Here is a 19,739-nt window from a genome sequence, read left to right on the forward strand (position 1 = left end):
AACAATATAATTTGCATGATCACAGCAGTTGTAAGAATGATTAGAAACGCTCTTCTCTTTGTGTGGTTTTCCTCCTCTCTCCCTCTATCTCCTGGTCCTGACTGCTTCAGAGCTCTAAGAACAGCCACGAGACAAAACAACTGGATGGAGAAGAGGAGGGAGAAATGTGCCATGATAAAAATATTATAAAAATCAAGTGGGAACAAGAACCCAGTCATGATACTGGCCCCACCGGAAATAAAACTATCCAGCCAAGCAACAGCGCAGCACATCACTCTGTATCTGAGAGGTTTGTACTTCAGAAAGGTTACAGGATGAACCACCGCCAGGTAACGCTCTACACTGATTAGACACTGAAACACAGGACGACCGGTGATGCCTAGTGAGTTAAAAAGAATTACTACTATCCAAACATTTTTATATTTATAGTTAATCAGATTAACCAGAGATTCCATACAAAAGAGCATCTCACAGACAGAGAGGTTGAGGCTGAAGAACTCTGCTGCGAGTCCATTCCCCGTTCCTCTTAATATGAGCCAAATAACATAGGAGTTGATTGGAAAACCCAACAGAATGATAATGATATTCATTGCAGTTTCTTCCTTGGTGCTGTTGTAAAAGAAGTCATCTGGGAAATTAGATCCACTGGAGATGTTCATTTCTTCACTGTGCTTTGGAAACCAAAAAAAAAAAAAATTATTCTTTTTACCTCTGTGATACAAAGATTAATGATTGATTTTAGAAATAAAACATTAAAATTCAGCATGAAAGCAATTTGAATATAAAAGCTATATTTTAGCTGGACTGGCTGCCATCCAAGTTGATCTGTTAATGGGATAAAAATCTTACTTTTTCAGTCCTGAAGCGCTTGAAAAATGACATGTACGTGCAGCAAATGCAAATACAAGGTGGAAAAGACAAAGTTCCTTTTAAACTGTTTTTAATAACCATTTAATGGGGGGAGGGCTCAGTCAAAACAATGGAAATAGATACTCATCTATCACATGACTCTACAAAAACAGTGTCATCTAAAACTAAATCACAACAGCAGAAGTGATTTATCATGCAGTCGCGCCTCATAGGTCTTGATCTTTATTTTTTTTGCATTGGTCATGCTGTCAACTGTTGTCAAAGTTATCATTCTTTTTTTTAATGGGAAATATCAGTCCTACAAACGAACATTTGGTCTCAAACTAATTACAGCCAGAAGCTATAAGAGTAAAAGCTTACAGTACCTTTGGCAGAATTTAAAATACTGCAAATCTAGTGAAAAACTGCTAAATAGTACTCTATCATTTGTATAATCAGAAGAAATATTTGTATTTATATTTTAGAGCTAGATTGACAAATATGTACAACAGACACTTAACAATGTTGAACAAAGTCAGAATGATTGACATTTGATGAAGGACAGCTTCCTCAAGCGAGGTAAAACAATCGGACAATAGTGAAACTATTCAAATAATATAAGCATTTAAGACAATTGCAAAAATCAAAACACTGATGTTGTTTTAGTGTTAGTTGTTAGTTATACAAATTACTTATTTGTAAATAAGTGTCCAAGGATGAGCCGTTATTGAGGTTAAATGTATTTAGGCCTACATACAAAATAGTCAGTTATATCAGGTAAACAACTGGCACTGAAAGCAACTGCTTGCCTTCTATATTGATTTATTAATGGGATTAAAGTTGTACTACTTTATCAGGTATGAGTTCTGAAGCTTTGCGGTAAAAGCTGTGATTTTGTAGCTCAGAGATCTGAATCTTTCCAAATACTTATTTTCACTTGGGCACAATTGGTCCCTGGACCACAAAATCAACCGTAAGTGTCAGGTTTTTTTAAGTTGAGATTTATACATCATCTGACAGTTGAATGAATGAGCTTCCTCTAATGTATGGGTGTTAGGATATATGACAATATTTCTGCTAACTATTTAAAAATACAAACATTGAGAAAATCACTTTTAAAAGAAGTCCTTAGCAATGCATATTACTAAAAAAAGTAGTAAAATAAACATTTAAACAACTAAAAAAACCCTTCTAAAATGTCAGAAACTGATTTAAATATTATGAATAGTCTACTAAGAGCAAGTTATTGTTCCTTGAGTCTTTCAAACATTTCTGGCACTTAGACATACTTACAGACATACTTTTTATGCCATTGTTTTGATGGAGAAGAAAAGATTTGTGTGAAAATAGAGGGGAAAACATTCAAGATTTTAGTTTCTTACTTCTTTATCATAAATGGGTCCCAGTACAAAAACAGTGTCATTCTATTTGCTACAAAATCCATCCGTAATAATGTAATAGTATTATGATGACAAAGCAGATTAATCTCTATGCATAGGTAAAAGTAAATTAATTAATATTTTCTCATTTGCAAATAGACAAGTAATACAAATTATTTCATAAATGGTCATTTCCCAACCCGGTGCAGAAAGAGAATAGGCTTCACCAGACCAGCTAAAGTAAAACAAATATAGTAGTAAAAACAATGAGTTCATCAGGCATTTCTTTTGAACTCAAAATTACATATATTAAAATAACAAATGGAATATATATGAAAAACATGGTCACAGTATTTATTAGAATGATATAAAACGCTCTTTTCTTCATGGGGTTTTCCTCCTCTTTCTCTCTCCCTCTTTCTCCTGGTCCTGACTGCTTCAGAGCTCTGAGAACAGCCACACAGCAGAACATCTGGATGGAGAGGCAGAGCACAAACTGTGACATGAAAAAACTAAAGTACAACTCATAGAGAGAGAAGAACCAAGTAGTAATACTAAATCCACCACAAACAAACCCTGACACCCAAACAAAAACTGAACATATCACTCTATATCTGAGAGGTTTGTACTTCAGGAAGGTTACAGGATGAACCACTCCCAGGTAACACTCAACACACATCAGGCACTGAAACAGAGGACGACCAATCATGGCAAGTGTCTGTAAAAAACATGGAAATATCCAGAACAGTTCAACTTCATAGCTGATAAATCCCATGACAGACTCCATACATACGAAGATCTCACAAACAGCGAGATTGAGGCTGAAGAACTCTGCTGCAAGTCCATTTCCTGCTCCATTCACTATAAGCCAAATCACATAGAAGTTGGAAGGAAAACCCAACAGAACAGTGATGATACCTACAATTGAGGATGCTTTATAATCAATGTCAATGCCGTGGTAAGACAAGTAACTGGATAAGTTTGAGCCATTACTGATGAAGATCCCACTGGAGATGTTCATATCTTCCCTGTGTCCATGCAATAACAGAACTGTGATCTATGAGTCAGTTTAACGGGGTGAAACTAGTCCTGCAGCATTGAAAATGATATGCAAATGCATTCAAGTGACATAGCATTTACTTTAAAAGACCAATTGTGTTATGCAGGAGTGTTAAATGTTGGCCTGATAAACTACAATTTGAAAAAGTTCTTCAATCAGCTTACAAGAACAAGTGACTGAAAGAAGGAAATGCATCAGGGTCAGCTGGGCTGATGCACAAATAATCACCTGCTTCTAACAGCCGTACATTAGGAACCATGAAAATACTTCTCTGTCACTAGAACAAATGATCTATGACTATTTTGTATGATAAACTATTTTATAACAATGAAATAACCCAAACATAAAAAGTAGTTGGTAATGACCACATACAATCTTTGTATTACCACACACACATTTGAGATTGTTATTTGTTTTTTGCTACATAACTATCTATAACTATCTATTTCTATAATTTTTAATTAAATTAAAATTTTCATTGGCTGAACATTTACCTGCGTACAACATTCATCATGTTATCATGGTACTGCATGACTTCCCAAATTTACCAAACATTTACATCCAAAATAATGTTTGTGATCTTTCTACAGCTCAGGGAGAAGCAAATCATATAATCCTGATTTTCTCAAATATCATACTAATTAATTTGACTGCATTACTCAATTAATGAACTTTATTCCTAAGAAAACAACAAACTTTTTTTTAATATTAAGAATAAAACAAAAGTGTATTAATCATCATTAATATGACAGAAAGGTAGCTACTTTATTAACATTATTTCATGGTATAACTGTACAAGAAATGTGTTGAATTTTGCATGCTAACGTCCCGAACACTAAGACAAACTAATCCTTTTGCAATCCAATTTAAAAGAAAAGCAGAGCACAAACATTTGTACAAGATTAGAGATAGAGAAGCAAAAAACGAAAGCACAAAGGAGCTCTAAATCTCAGTGTAGAGTAAACTCCAGCGAAACTCAATAATTAGAGATCGCTTCTTAAACCCGTTGCAAGTTTACCAAATAAGCCAGGTTTATTGATTTTTGGTAGTTTGTCTGCCTTCCCAGTCATTCTGTTAATGAGATAAACCTGTTCTTCTTTGAAACATTCCATATATTACAGAATATTTGCAAAAAAGGACCGTTTGACCAGCCATTTTACGTAACACTGCTTTTATCACGAGACAGTATAAGATTGTCTTGAATCAGTGTATCTCCACATATAGGTAAAAGTAAAAAAAACTAAAATTATTTCATTTTTTAAAAGTGAAAAAATGCACTGATTTTGTGGAATGACCCAGTTTCTGTAACTAGGCCTACATTTCAACCAAATGGACTGTACTGCAGTCAAAATGGTTGTTGCAGAGAAAATGGTTTGATTGTATGAGGGCTGTGGATTTTATGGTCGGATTTTATGAAAGGAGGGAAATTATTTCCCTATAAAATGATCTTGTTGTCACACATTTGGACTCTTTGTTGTTGTTTTCTTGTCCCATGTGCTCTGTGTGCGCTACTTTCCGTTCCTCTGTTGATTATATCATTGTGTTCAGGTGTGTCCAGTTAATTATGCCAGTTACCTTTTGTTATATAAGTTCCTGTTGTTTCAATGTTTCAATGCATCTTTGTGTGCATGTGGTTACAGTCTGCCTGCCTGTAGTAGTATTAGTTGCTCTTTTGTGGAAGATTAAAAGTATTCATTTATATTCTTGTCGAGTGCTCCTTCTCTCAACCGCACCGTGACACTCGTGGTTATGGGAAAAAATGCAAAGTCACTACAAAGTATTGTGAACACTCTGTATCCTTTGAGTGAGTTCAGAACTGAAAAGATTGTGTCTGTGGGTCCGTTCCTTAAATAACAATAACATCCTCAAAATTAACATAAAACAAATCATTTCCAACTATTCTAAAGCTGCTCTACTTGAAGATGCATTATATGCATTACAAATATACAAAGTGACATCGTGCACGTTGAAAATGAGATTAATGCACATATCTTCAATCAGTTTATTTTCACACATAAGTAAAGCTTATGGATGTGTCAGCTGTCGAGACAGTGTCAGCATATTCCAAGACAGAAAAAGGCAAAGTCATTCAGAATCAGCTGGAAAATATCTTCTCAGTCCAAACAACCACCTGCTTTCAATGACCACATTTATGAATTCATTCAAATGGCAGAGAAAACAATCTCGTTTAACACACAGGGTTACAAAAACAGTGTAATATACAAAGAAGTCGTATCAAAACAGCAGATGCTGAATATTTTTTTATATCCATAAAGTCTATTTAACCAATAAATTAAATTAAAAAGCCTGATTAACTAAAAATATTATGAATAAATAACTAAATATTGCAGTCAAATTTGTGTAAAAGTGCATGTTACAGGCAAAATAGTTTGTAAAACAAGTGAAACAAGCAAGTTGAAGGACTATGAAAGATACATTTATTTCAGAACATCAAACTATAAACTAAACCTTAGTTATCTCACAAATGTTAACGTACACAAAACTACAAAAATAAGCTTTTTTTTTTAGTTTAGTGATTTTTCCGTCATTCTGAAGTATGCATCTTGCAGCTGTATGGTAGAACGCTTCAAAATGATGAGTAGAATTAGTATTATTTGATTAAGGGCACGAGAAGGCTATATGTTTGATTTGACATCATAATTATAAAAAATGAAACCATAAAAGGAGCATGTAAGACAACTGTAGACACATTAACTATTAGAATTAAAGAAAATGCTCTTCTCTTAAAATTGTTTTCTTCTACTTTCTCTGTCCCTCTCTCTCCTGGTCCTGACTGCTTCAGAGATTTGAGAACAGCCACACAGGAGAACGACTGAAAAGAGAGGAAAAGAAAGAACTGTATACACAATCAAAAATATAACATACTTAGAGTCAGCAAGACCAGCATAATATTGACCGCACAGGACACAAATGATACCACTCAGGCAATAACGGAGCAGATCACTCTGTATCTGAGAGGTTTGTACTTCAGAAAGGTTACAGGATGAACCACCGCCAGGTAACGCTCTACACAGATCAGACACTGAAACACAGGACGACTGGTGATGGGTAATCCATCTAAAAATTGTACAGCAATCCAAAGAATTTTACATTTATAGCCAAACAGATTGAACCAAACAGATTGCACACAAAAGAACATCTCACAGACAGCAAGGTTGAGACTGAAGATTTCTGCCTCAACTCCATTCCCTGTTCCTCTTGCTATAAGCCAAATCACATAGGAGTTAATAGGAAAACACAACGTAGTGGTGATAAAATCTGCAATATTAAAACCAATTTCATCCACTGTTTCGTTAGAAAAAAAGTCATCAGAAGAGTTCAATCCATTAGTGGTGAAGATCTCGCTGGAGATGTTCATGTCTTCAACTGTAATTTATAACTGAGATACACATGTCAGTATACTGCAACATTTTTGGACTGTACAGAGTAAACCTGCTGAAAACATAACACTATAAAAAGTTCTGGTTTAATTATTGATTATTTTACCTTGATGCTGTTGTCCATTAAAATAATTCACTGAATTTGAAAAGCAGAGAGAGCTGAAGCTGGATGGTCGTCCTTCTAAATTGCATTAAAAGGATGCGACTTGCATCTCTTCATCAGGGATGGGTCCTGAATTGTTGAAAAAGGACATGCAAATACACTGACATCATGTTTCTTTCAAAAGGTGCTGTGCTGAAAGAGTGTCACTGTAAGAAATCTGAGTAACACTTTATTTTGATGGTCCCTTATTAAACATTTTGTTGACAATAAGTAACATTGCATTGCTAACTTTCATTGAAGTATTAGAAGACTGTCTGATTATTATCTGCTATCTTTTCAATTTTGTTGATTGATCTACCAACAGAAATTCTACTGACTGTAGGTAGCTTTTCAAGAACATCTCTCAAAAATAAAGAGACAAAAGCTGTCACTGGGGCAGTACCTTTTCATGTTTGTACCTAAAGGGTCTATTTTGGGGTTCCAAAGGTTCCATTTCCATATTAGTACTTAAAGTATACATATTTAAACCTAATGGTGTCACTCCGGTGACAGCTTTTGCGGCTTTATTTCTGAGGGCGAAACAACGATAAGGATTGGGTGATATTAACGGGATCTCAAATTCGACATAAATTCATACATTGTATCACTTGGCAGGTGTGCACAAAACTGAAAAATGAAAGCAAGGTTTTTAAAATAGCAAATAACGGTCACGAATAAATACATAATACGAGTAAATCAAAAATAGAGCTGCTGTCTTCACTCCAAAGCTTCACTCCTCATTAGTTGCTGATGCTCAGTAAACCCGCCAGATGGGATAACATCTGTTACGTGTCACTGCTGTACACTTATCAGGCGATCTATAATCGTTAAATAAGCCGTCATAGTGACTTTATTGGCTTTTTGGTTCTGACGTTCTGGTGCGTCAGGCGGCAATGCCCAGCAGGTTGACCATGAGCCTGTATTACTACAACCTTTACTTGTCATTTAATATCTACTTGTCATGGGCCACAAAAGGCATTTTTTAGACATGCTGTGACTGACAACAGAACTATAAAATACACCAAACTAGGTAACATAGATGAAGGCAGTGGGTCTTTGAGTGAAATCTTCTAGAAGCTTTAATAAAACACTTATCCTATCGCATGCAAAACTGAGCAAAGGGAATTTTTAAATTCCCTTTCCCTTTAATTAGCCCAGGATGCGTTCAAAATAAAGTAAAATGAACGTTTTTTGTTTTTAATATTAAATTCACTCTTAACCATTTAAGCATTTGACGACGAACCTGCTGCAAAAGTTTGAGCTAAACATCTTTCTTTGTGTTCTACTGAAGTAACAAAGTCACCTGGGGTAAGCAGAAACAGCCCAGTCTCATGAAAATGCGCAAAAAAGTCTATTTTTGCGAATCTGTATCACCAGTTTTGTTTTTATTCGGCGTACCGTTAATATGCACATTCACGAGATCGGGTAGGCAGATATCCAGTTTTGGGTGAACTATCAATTTGACATGGACAAAGAGACAAAATGTACAAAAGTCATTGCTGCTAACCCAAATCTTTTTATTGTGAACTATTACAAATGTCTGATAGTCTATTATTAAACTAGCATGAAAAGTCCACCACACAAAATGTCTGTAGCACTTCTGTAAAATTGTGATTTCTACATACATGGGTCTTGAACCTCTTAACAGTATTTAACAATAAATGTATTACTGCATTTCTCTACATTCTTTCTTTCCATTGCATGGCATAAAACATGTCATTCTTAAGTAAGTTTTTATACAGAAAATGTTTTCAAATAATGAAATCAGGCACACCATTTATCAGAAAAATATCACCACCAACTATTATTTATTTAAATGTTTTTAATTCATATAAGTAAATAAATGTTTTGCATTTTATATGTTAAATGTATGTGATGCTGTTACGTTTTTTGACATTTTAACGATTCTATGATTCTGTAAATTAAATAATGTAATCTGAATATAATTGCCCCCTTAACTTTTGTAGCTACCTTTTGTGTTTTAATATATATATATATATTTTAAAGAATTTAATAAATGGAAACTCCCCCACCCTGTAGAGAAAGAGAAGAGGTCGCACTAAACCAGCTGAATTAAAAAATACATAACCAAAAGCAAGAAATCCAATATTATTATTTACTGATGAATTAAAAACAAAACATAATGATATTATATAGGGAATATATATGGCAACCATGCTCACATTAGATATTAGAATGAGATAAAATGCTTTTCTCTTTATGTGGTTTTTCTCCTCTCTCTCTCTCACTCTCTCTCCTGGTCCTGACTGCTTCAGAGCTCTGAGAACAGCCACGAGACAAAACAACTGGATGGAGAAGAAGAGGAGGAACTGTGCCAACAATAAAATAAAATACAACTGAAAAATTGATAACACAATATTCGCAATACTGACTCCACTAGAAGCCAACCCTACCACCCAGACAAAAACAGAACAGATCACTCTGTATCTGAGAGGTCTGAACTTCAGAAAGGTTACAGGATGAACCACCGCCAGGTAACGCTCAACACAGATCAGACATTGAAACAGAGGACGAACAGTCAGATCTAATGCTTGTAAAAAACCCACAAGCATCCAGAGAATCGCAACTTTATAGCTGATAAAACCCATGACAGATTCCATACATATGAAGATCTCACAGAAAGCGAGGTTGAGACTGAAGAACTCTGCCGCGAGTCCATTCCCTTTTCCTCGCACTACCAGCCATATCACATAGGAGTTGACAGGAAAGCCCAACAGAACGGAGATGAAATATACAACTGCAAACATTTCCGAATTGATTTTCTTCTCATTGTAGCTATTGTAAAATATGTAATCAGAAGAGTTTGACCCATCAGTGGTAAATATCTCACTGCAGATGTTCATCTTTTCACTGTGTGCGGTCACAAAACACAAAAGTGAGATAAAAGTGTTAGTAAAACAGAGCATCCTGAGATCGTACAGAGCAAACATACCCTAAAAAAAGACAACAATTCTGTTTTAATTATTTAGCTATTTTACCTAAAAGGGTAGATATATGCACTTAGAGCTGGATTGTCTGCCTTCCAAGTTGTGTTCATGGGTTGAAAGTTCTCTGCTTCTCGTTGATCCTGAACCATTGCAAAATAACATGCAAAAACATGAAGTGTCATTGGTGTTGTACCACTTTTATTTCAAATTAATACAAATATCTTTGTTATATTTCCACGCAAATATGAAATGGCAAGTGTGACATATTCCAAGACTGAAAAAGGGCAAAGTCATTTAGAATGAATTGGACAGACGGCAATAATAATGTCCCCTCAGTCCAAACAACCACCTGCTTTAAATAACCCCATTCATGAACACATTCAAACAACAGAAAATATCCCATGTTATATATCATATTTAAGAATTGTATTTATCTCACTAAGCTTAACTTTCAAACTCTATAGAGAAAGCTAAGTACAAAAAAAAGCTAAGTATACCAATACCATTCAATTCTCTGGCCAGCACAAGCAACTTCAGTCAGATGTCTTTCATGACTGAAGCATACAAAATTATATTTATAGTGACTTATAGTTGGACCTTCTGACTTTGAAGTTGATGTCTTAATGGGATGTGTGACCTCATCTGTTTGTTTGTTTGTTTTTTGTACGCTACCCTCTTGTGTTCTCTCTGTGTATATGTGCATGTTTTCAGGAAGGCAGTTCTTCTGGCAGTTAATCTTATGGAGGTTGCGATTGGTTCTCATCCATGACCAACTTGGACAAAAAGACTGCCCTAAATACTGATCAAGGACCTTGTTCCATTGTACTTCTTATTGTTCGTTTTGTGCCTTAGTGCCATTCATTTGTGTGTTTCTCCAAGTATTATTCTACTTTGTCGCCATGAACTGTTGAGTGTCCTGCCAGACAGAGATTGTATGTGAATGTTTTGCAGTAATTGCATTTTAAGTAAGGAAGTTTGCGGTTTGCTTTTTTGCACACTAGCTTCGAAAATACTGCAAAAACACATTTTACTGCAGTTAAATTTGTCAAAAGTGCAGAGTTACAAAACAAAATTATTTGCTTAGTGAAACAAACAAGCTGAAGGATGCGAATAGTTTTAAAGAAATTTATTTCAGCACATGAAACATTAACATGAAAAAATATCACTTTTGGTCATCAGATGAGCTTTATTTGTATAATGTTAATGTTTATGTAGTTTAGTGATTATATTGCAGCTGCACGGCGGAGTATTAATTATGGCTTCATAATAAGATTATAATTACAATATATAATTATAATTCTCAATATTTGATGAAGGGCAGTTTCCCAACCCAATAGAGAAAGAGAAGAGGCTGGACCAAACCAGGCAAAGTAAAACAAGCATTACTGATAGACAGGAATATATTGTGTGTTTGTGCTGAAAACTTGTTTACAACAAATAAAATAATAAAAGGAGCATATAAAATAATCATAGACAGGTTAGTTATTAGAATGAGATAAAACGCTCTCACTCCTGACCGCTTCAGAGCTCTGAGAACAGCCACACAGCAGAACAACTGAAAGGAAAGGAAAGGGAAAAATTGTATACAGAAAAAAAAAGTACAATTCAGAGAGGAATAACAAAAAAGTCATAATACTGACCCCACAGGAGACACATACAGCCGCCCAGGCAATAACAGAATACATCACTCTATATCTGAGAGGTTTGAGCTTCAGAAAGGTTGCAGGATGAACCACCGCCAGGTAACGCTCAACACACATCAGACACTGAAACAGAGGACGACCGGTGATGGAGAGTCCATCTAAAAAATATACAGCCATCCAAAGAAAATCAAATTTACAGCTGAGAAAAATCAAGAAGGTTTCCATACATATGAAGATCTAGCACACAGCAAGGTTCAGACCAAAGAACTCTGCAGCAAGTCCATTCCCCGTTCCTCATGTTATAAGCCAAATTACAAATGAGTTAATAGGAAGACCTCACATAATGTTGACAAAATCCATAATTGAGATTATTTTAGAACCAATTGCCTCCGCAGTCCTATTGTAAAATAAGTAACTGGAGGAGTTTGATGCATCAGTGGTGAAGATCTCACTGTAGATGTTCATCTCTTCACTGTGTGCAGGCAAAAAACAGAACAGAAATAGATAGAATTGTTAGTAAACCAGAACAATTAAAGTTATGTTTTGAATATTTAGCTATATTACCTTGGTCTTGTGTTGTCCACAAAAAAAACAAACAAAAGTCTATATAAGTTCTATATATCTACAGTCACTTAAATCTGTACTGTCTGCCTTCCAAACTGACATGCTGATGGGTAAGGATGCAGCTTGCTCTTCTTCACCAGGGATAGGTCTGGAGTATTGCAAAATGACATGCAAATAAACTGATATAATATATCCCTCTAATGACCAACTGTGTTCCTGAGGAGTGCTACTATGAGAAGGTAGAACTGTACAAATGTACTGAAGTGAGTGACATGAAAGCATAAGTCTGATAGCATCTGGACAGCGAGGGAAGTTTGGTTACCAAGATAAGCAGCAAGCAAATGCATACATAATATCACCTGACAGGTGCGACACGTAACTAAGCTATCCAGCGGCTACTGACAAATGCATCGCTGTCTGAACCCCAGCCCACAAACTAATAATAAAAGCAGTGTGTGTCAACAACACAGGGTGTCAAGTGTGGTTTGCTATTGTGTGTGAAAAAATAAATACAGACACGTGCATGTGGAAACAGAAATCAAGCTAATGTAAACAGAGCAGAATGCAAAGTCTCTGGTATAATGCAGACTTTTCATGTTCAGTCCTGTTTAAATCAACCAAACCTTTCAGAGATTGACTGGGGTCCGTTTCAAAAAGGAGGTTCAAAAACTTGATCTCTGAGTTGACTTAGAGAGTGAAAGTTTTTGTTCAATTCTGAGTAGGCTGACGTTGAGTTTGGCATGTGCACCACGACCATGATCAGTAGAGCGCTGAAATTACGATTCGCCATGGCAACAGTTCCCGCCAAAAAGATGTCAGCGTGTATACTTCTGTCAGTGTATTAATTTAATTCTTAATAACAGTAATGACTTTTTAACTCATAGAATATCGGAGGTGAAAACTGTAAATTATTGAACTAATAATCATTTTAATGCTATAGGAATGGCAAAATAATAATAATAATAATAGTGGTAGCAGCTAAAAATGAAGTAGCCTTATATTTCAAAAAAGGTTTAAGCATAAAAGGTCTTAATGTATGTTACAGTAGGCATTTCTGGATTGTACCTGATAATAATTTGAATGCAAGCACAAATAAAAATTTCGAAAAAACCTTTAATGATAGATGCACTAACGCACAAAATAATCAGATGAGAATTGCACTGTTTATGCACAATTTAACCTTTTTTATCCATTATTCAGTATAACTATTGTTTTCGTTGTTAAAAAATAAAACTACAATCATTTAAAAAGAAAAAAAAGCAAGCAGGTGCAATAACTGTCAGTATTAGTAGCAGATTTTAAGTAGAACAGAAACAAGAAAGTTTCCCAGCACGGTGCAGATACAGAGCAGGCTGCACAAAGCCACCCAAAATAAAACAAATAAAACTAATCGGATAGACAACTGAAACTTCTTGTTGTGTTAAGATATAGAGGATTCCTGTGACAATAAAAGGGGCGTATATGATTACCATTGTCACAGTAGTTATGAGAATAAGAGAAAACGCTCTTCTCTTCATGTGATTTTCCTCTTCTTTCTCTCTTCCTCTCTCTCCAGGTCCTGACCGCTTCAGAGCTCTGAGAACAGCCACACAGCAGAACAACTGAATGGATAGAAAGACCAGAAACTGCAGTAGGAAGAACCATGTAAATGCATAAATATTGTGTGTTAGAAAACTGATCATGCAAAACAAACTGGAACCAAGTCCCACTGGCCACACAAACACAGCGCAGATCACTCTGTATCTGAGAGGTTTGTACTTCAGAAAGGTTACAGGATGAACCACCGCCAGGTAACGCTCAACACAGATCAGACACTGAAACAGAGGACGGACGGTGATGGCAAGGCCGAGTGAAAATTTCTGCACTGAAACGAGACTTGGAAACATCTGTGACAGTAGAAAAGTCAAAGCAGATAGAGAGAAAATGATCTCACAAACATTGAGATTCAAGTTGAAGAACTCCAACGCAACTCCATTTTTTCCCAGACAATAAGCCATATATGACAAAGGAGTATGCAGGAACACCAGACAGTAGATTAAAGCATAGGATAACAATCCGGAAACCGTCCAGAGATGACACCTCATGAGTTGTGAGGTTGGTAGAAAGATGGACTTCAAGAGAAGAGATGTTCTCAATGGAGTCATTCATCTGTTCACAAGATCACAAAAATCATATTAAATACATTCATGCATTTGTAGAATTGCAATTTTATGGTAAAAAATGCAAGATTTTTTTTAAGTTTACAATCAGAGTTCATTAACCACTATCTATAAAAATAGAATAAAATACATGCTGAGTACCGAAAAATACACACACACACACACACACACACACACAAATACATGCTGAAAATCAGAATGAAAATCTAACATTTTGTCATACCATCACAATGATATCTCCACTTAATTGTAGTTTCCAGATATTATTTTTCAGTATCTTGTGACTTGCTGACATCAACACAACCACAAAGATGTTGTTAATATATAATTCAGACAGAAGTGAATTAAAACATTAAAGACTGAATACCTTTATGGATTAACATAAATCTCTCGACTGACATGCTACACTGTCACAAGGATATATGTGCTTGGTATAATACCGCACATTACATAAAATACCCAGCATTTAAATATTTAATGTGGAAAACGTAAGTAACATCAGAACTTTTGAACAGAGAAAAATGTGGACAATTTACATTTGAAAGCTTTTACATCAATGCAAATCTTACAGGATATGATACACACAAATAAAATCAGGGTCGACACTAGTTTGTGATTCGATGCTTTAATGAGTGGTTCATTTTTGAAAATGTATTTACAAATAGTATACAAATAGTTCTGGGCTTGGAAATGTGGTTTAGAGTTATTTAGTAATGTATCTAGACTATGATTTCACTTTTGCAATTCCACTGCATTTTCTTGTGGCAACATGCCACAAAACAAAACAACAACAACAAAAAAAGCTATAGTTTAACAATTAACTTTAAAATTTAAAATAATGTATAAAAATGTCCAATTTTATATATTACTGAAATACAGATAATTGTAAAAAAAATTTTTTTTTTCGAAATAGTCTACAGTAAAATCTTACAACAGCATATCTTATGGCAAACAGAGGCAGGTGAATTTTCCAGCCCGGTGCAGATAAAGAACAGGCTGAACAAAACCAGCCAGAATAAAACTACTTACACCAATGTTGCTGTGTATTTCAATATTATGAAGGGTAGAAACACTTAAGAAACCAGATAGGATTAATGGAAAAAACATGATTGTCATGCTCACAGTATTTATTAGAATAAGATAAAATGCTCTTCTCTTCATGTGGTTTTTCTCCTCTATTTTTCTCAGTTTCTCTCCTGGTCCTGACTGCTTCAGAGCTCTGAGAACAGCCACGAGACAAAACAACTGGATGGAGAGGAACACTAGGAACTGCACTGAGAAGAACCAGGTAAATGCTAAATATCTGTCTGAACCTAAAGTAAACATACAGAACGAACAGAAACCATTAATGATTATCCAGGCCAAAGTGCAACAGATCACTCTGTATCTGAGCGGTTTGTACTTCAGAAAGGTTACAGGATGAACCACCGCCAGGTAACGCTCTACACAGATCAGACACTGAAACAGAGGACGACCGGTGATTCCTAATCCAACTAAAAACTGTGTTATACTCATCAGACTCTGAAAGAGAAATGACAGTAGAGTTAACATACAGTTCAAACAATAAAATATTTCACAAATGGAGAGATTGAGGTTGAAGAACTCTGATGCAGCTCCACTTCTGTTTCCTGTGACAATGAGCCATAACACGTAGGAGTGGGCAGGAAAACCAAGCAGGACATTGAGGATGAACGCACTCTTTCCTACGATGTCCAGCGGCCAGAAGAAAAGTTCTGTTGAGTTTGTGGGTCCTTCAGGGGTGATGGAGTTCATTGTAGAACTATTCATTTATTCTGAGCTCTGAATCTAAAAAAAGGCAAATTACACACACACACACACACACACACACACACACACACACACACACACACATGTGTGTATTGTGTGTATAGTTATTATGTGTATATATACACACACACACACACACACACACACACATATATATATATATATATATATATATATATATATATATATATATATATATATATATATATATACACATGCATGTTTTGGATGCAAATGAATCATTTAATGGCACTAGAAACTTTTCAGAGATCATTATAATCATTATATAGTTACTTACTTAGTTTAGATGTGGTGATATTTCTCAGCACTGCTTTATGTATAGTTTTGATGTATTTGCGCTCTCTTTTTGCCTCTTTGGTGTGAAATCCTTTTTTGAATGTTTGGTTTACCTGAAGTTAAATGCACTTGTTGAAAGTATTATTTGTAACACCTGACATGGAAAACAGGTGACCCTTTGTCAGAGATTCATTGCTTTTATTTGAAACACACACATTTACATAATACAAATACTACATCATGTGCTTACCATCTATCTCATCTGTGACGGATGGATGCCTTCTAAACATGCTATATTTTTCCCAGAAAATTCAGCAAGGCAAAATTTACATACAAGATGCTGAATGCCCATTATGCAGAATAAAGTGTAGTTTTGTAACAAACCTTTATAATAACAATGCTTTGTTACAGTTACAGGTTAGTTTCCCAGTCCGGTGCAAAAAAAGAACAGGTTGCACAAAACCACCCAAAACAAAGCAAACCAAACCAAATGTTTTACAATATACTTCAATATTGCGTTGTGGAAAAATGCTGAAAAAGCCAGCGAGAATGCATGGGACAAATATGATAAACGTGCTTACGGTAATTATTATAATAAGATAAAATGCTCTTCTCTTCATGTGGTTTTCTTCCTTTCTCTCTCTCCCTCTCTCTCCTGGTCCTGACTGCTTCAGAGCTCTGAGAACAGCCACGAGACAGAGAAACTGAACAATGAGGAAGAGAAAGAACTGAATCGGGAAGAACCACATAAACCAAATGACGTTATGTAAAATTACAGTAAGCATGCTGCACAAACAAGAGCCGATTGTGATTATCCAGACCGCAGCGCAGCAGATCACTCTGTATCTGAGAGGTTTGTACTTCAGAAAGGTTACAGGATGTACCACCGCCAGGTAACGCTCTACACAGATCAGACACTGAAACAGAGGACGCCCGGTGATAATTACTCCAGTCAAAAATGTTGATAGTGCAATGACATCGACACAATTTGACAGTAGAATTAACAAACAATTGACAGAAAAGCACAATTCACAAATAGAGAGATTGATATTAAAGAACTCTGATACAACTCCACTTCCCGTTCCTGTGAGGATGAGCCACATAAGATAGGAGTGCACAGGAAAAGCAAACAGGGAATTGATGGCGTACACAAACATGTCTACAATGGTCACTGGCCAGTGGTGCACGGCTGCGAAGTCTGCGGATTCTTCAGTGGAGTTCATTACCTCTGTGTAAACATCTTAAAGCTGAAAGGGTAACATTTCAGTCTAGTATAAAGTGTTATTACAAATCAACATGCTTTTGACACTGGGCTGAACAATATAGCCTACAAAAAGCATAAATGCATTTTTCGACTTCTGTAAAGTTCTACATTTTATTACATTTTGTAATATTATAACACTTGCAAAGACTTGCAAAGCTTTTGTTCAGGTGATAGGCCTCTAAATGTTTCCATTCTTCGACTTTAGGTCTATTATTTCATCCAAACGCCGTTAGCGCCATCTTGAGACTTTTTTTGTGCAGGTTTTAAAATTATATACAGGTAATGCATGCTTACTTATTTATAAGTGTCACAAAGTCTGAAAGATATATAATTTAAAGAATAGTTGAATATATTCAAATACAACACAGTTATTTTGAATAGTATACATATTTCACAATATAAATGCATTTGCTGTATTGGAATTAAATGCAGGCTTGGTAAGCAGAAGAGAATTCTTTAAAAACATTAAAAAATGTGAAAACGTTCAAAAACTTTTGACTGGTATTGCATATGACTAAAGAGTATCACCTGAAGAGTGGATGTCCAGAGCCTCTGGCTGTGTAATAATCTCTGTGCTCTGAATGGCATCAAGTGCACTATATGGAAAGCTTCTTATGTTGTTTGTTATTTAAAACAACAAATATGCAAATATTTAAAATTATGCTGAAAAAGACAGATAGTCCTATTTTGTATCATTTGCAAAAAAAATAATGCAATTCGGAAAATTTAAAAGCAACAGCCCCCCCCTCCCTTTTATTGCTCTAAATTGCTAAATATAGCCCTTTTATGAAAGATTTTTCACATAATGTCTTTAATATAAGTTATTTCAGGGATTAAGGATTGCTTATTTTTATTTATTCACTTAAAGACAACCAAGCGTAGCATAAACATGCCAAAGTCCATTTTTTCGTATCTATACCACAAGTTTTCAGTTTTTTATACACAGATTTCTTTATACACACATTCATGAAATTATTTTATATACACTTTTGTCTAAACAATTTTTCTAACATAAAAACTATACCATATGCACTCCGCACCAATCCCGTCTTTAACAGATGTATAAACTGCACAAGCATGATCTACTATCTTTACAAGGAATAAAATTATATACAAAGTTATTCACCAAATTCAGTTTACAGAATGTTTATATGACAATAAAAGGCACACTTAGATAAGCATTTGAGCAAAAGTTGCAGGTTTTATGAGGAACAGACACAGGGAAGTTTCCCGGTTCGGTGAAGAAAAAGAAAAGGTTGCACAAGACCACCCAAAATAAAACACAACAATGCAGAAGTGTCGAACATTTGAGCATTCTGTTGTGAGAAAATGACGAAGACGCTTGCCAGAATGTATGGGACAAATGAAATAAACATGCATACAGTAATTATTAGAATAAGATAAAATGCTCTTTTCTTCAAGTGATTTTCTTCACTTCTCCTCTCTCTCGCTCTCTCTCCTGGTCCTGACTGCTTCAGAGCTCTGAGAACAGTCACGAGACAAAACAACTGGATGGAGAGGAAGAGAAGGAACTGAATCGGGAACAACCACAGGAACCACATATATTTATTTAGATCCGAAATAAATATGCAGCACAAACAAGTGGCAAGAGTGATTATCCACGCAACAGAGCAGCAGATCACTCTGTATCTGAGAGGTTTGTACTTCAGAAAGGTTACAGGATGAACCACCGCCAGGTAACGCTCCACACAGATCAGACACTGAAACAGAGGACGACCCGCGACGATTACTCCATATAAAAATGATGACCATTTCAAATCTTCAGAATGGAAATTCGACAGTACAGTTAACAAACAACTGAGAGAAATCCATAAATCACAAACAGAGAGACTGATGTTGAAGGACTCTGATGCCACATCACTTTTTGTTCCTGTGACGATGAGCCATATAATGTATGAGTGCAAAGGAAACCCAAAGAAGAAATTAATGCTGCACACGAACATGTTTATAATGCTCATTGGCCAAAGCAAATGATCCAAGTTTGTTGAGTTTATGATGCTTCAGTGGAGTTCATTTCTTCTGTTTCTAAAATAGCGGCAAAGATACAAATGCAATATAAGAATACATAGGCTATTAATTAAAATGCATTTTAGATTGTGATGATCTGTTATTCTGCACTGTACAGCTCTAAGTTTCCATCACTAAATGTACAACACATTAATATTTAGCAACTTGAACATGTTTTCTTAATTCACACATATGTTCAGTCGTAGTAATGCATAAT

This window comes from Puntigrus tetrazona, unplaced genomic scaffold (genome assembly GCF_018831695.1).
Source record: "Puntigrus tetrazona isolate hp1 unplaced genomic scaffold, ASM1883169v1 S000001111, whole genome shotgun sequence".
NCBI lineage: Eukaryota > Metazoa > Chordata > Actinopteri > Cypriniformes > Cyprinidae > Puntigrus > Puntigrus tetrazona.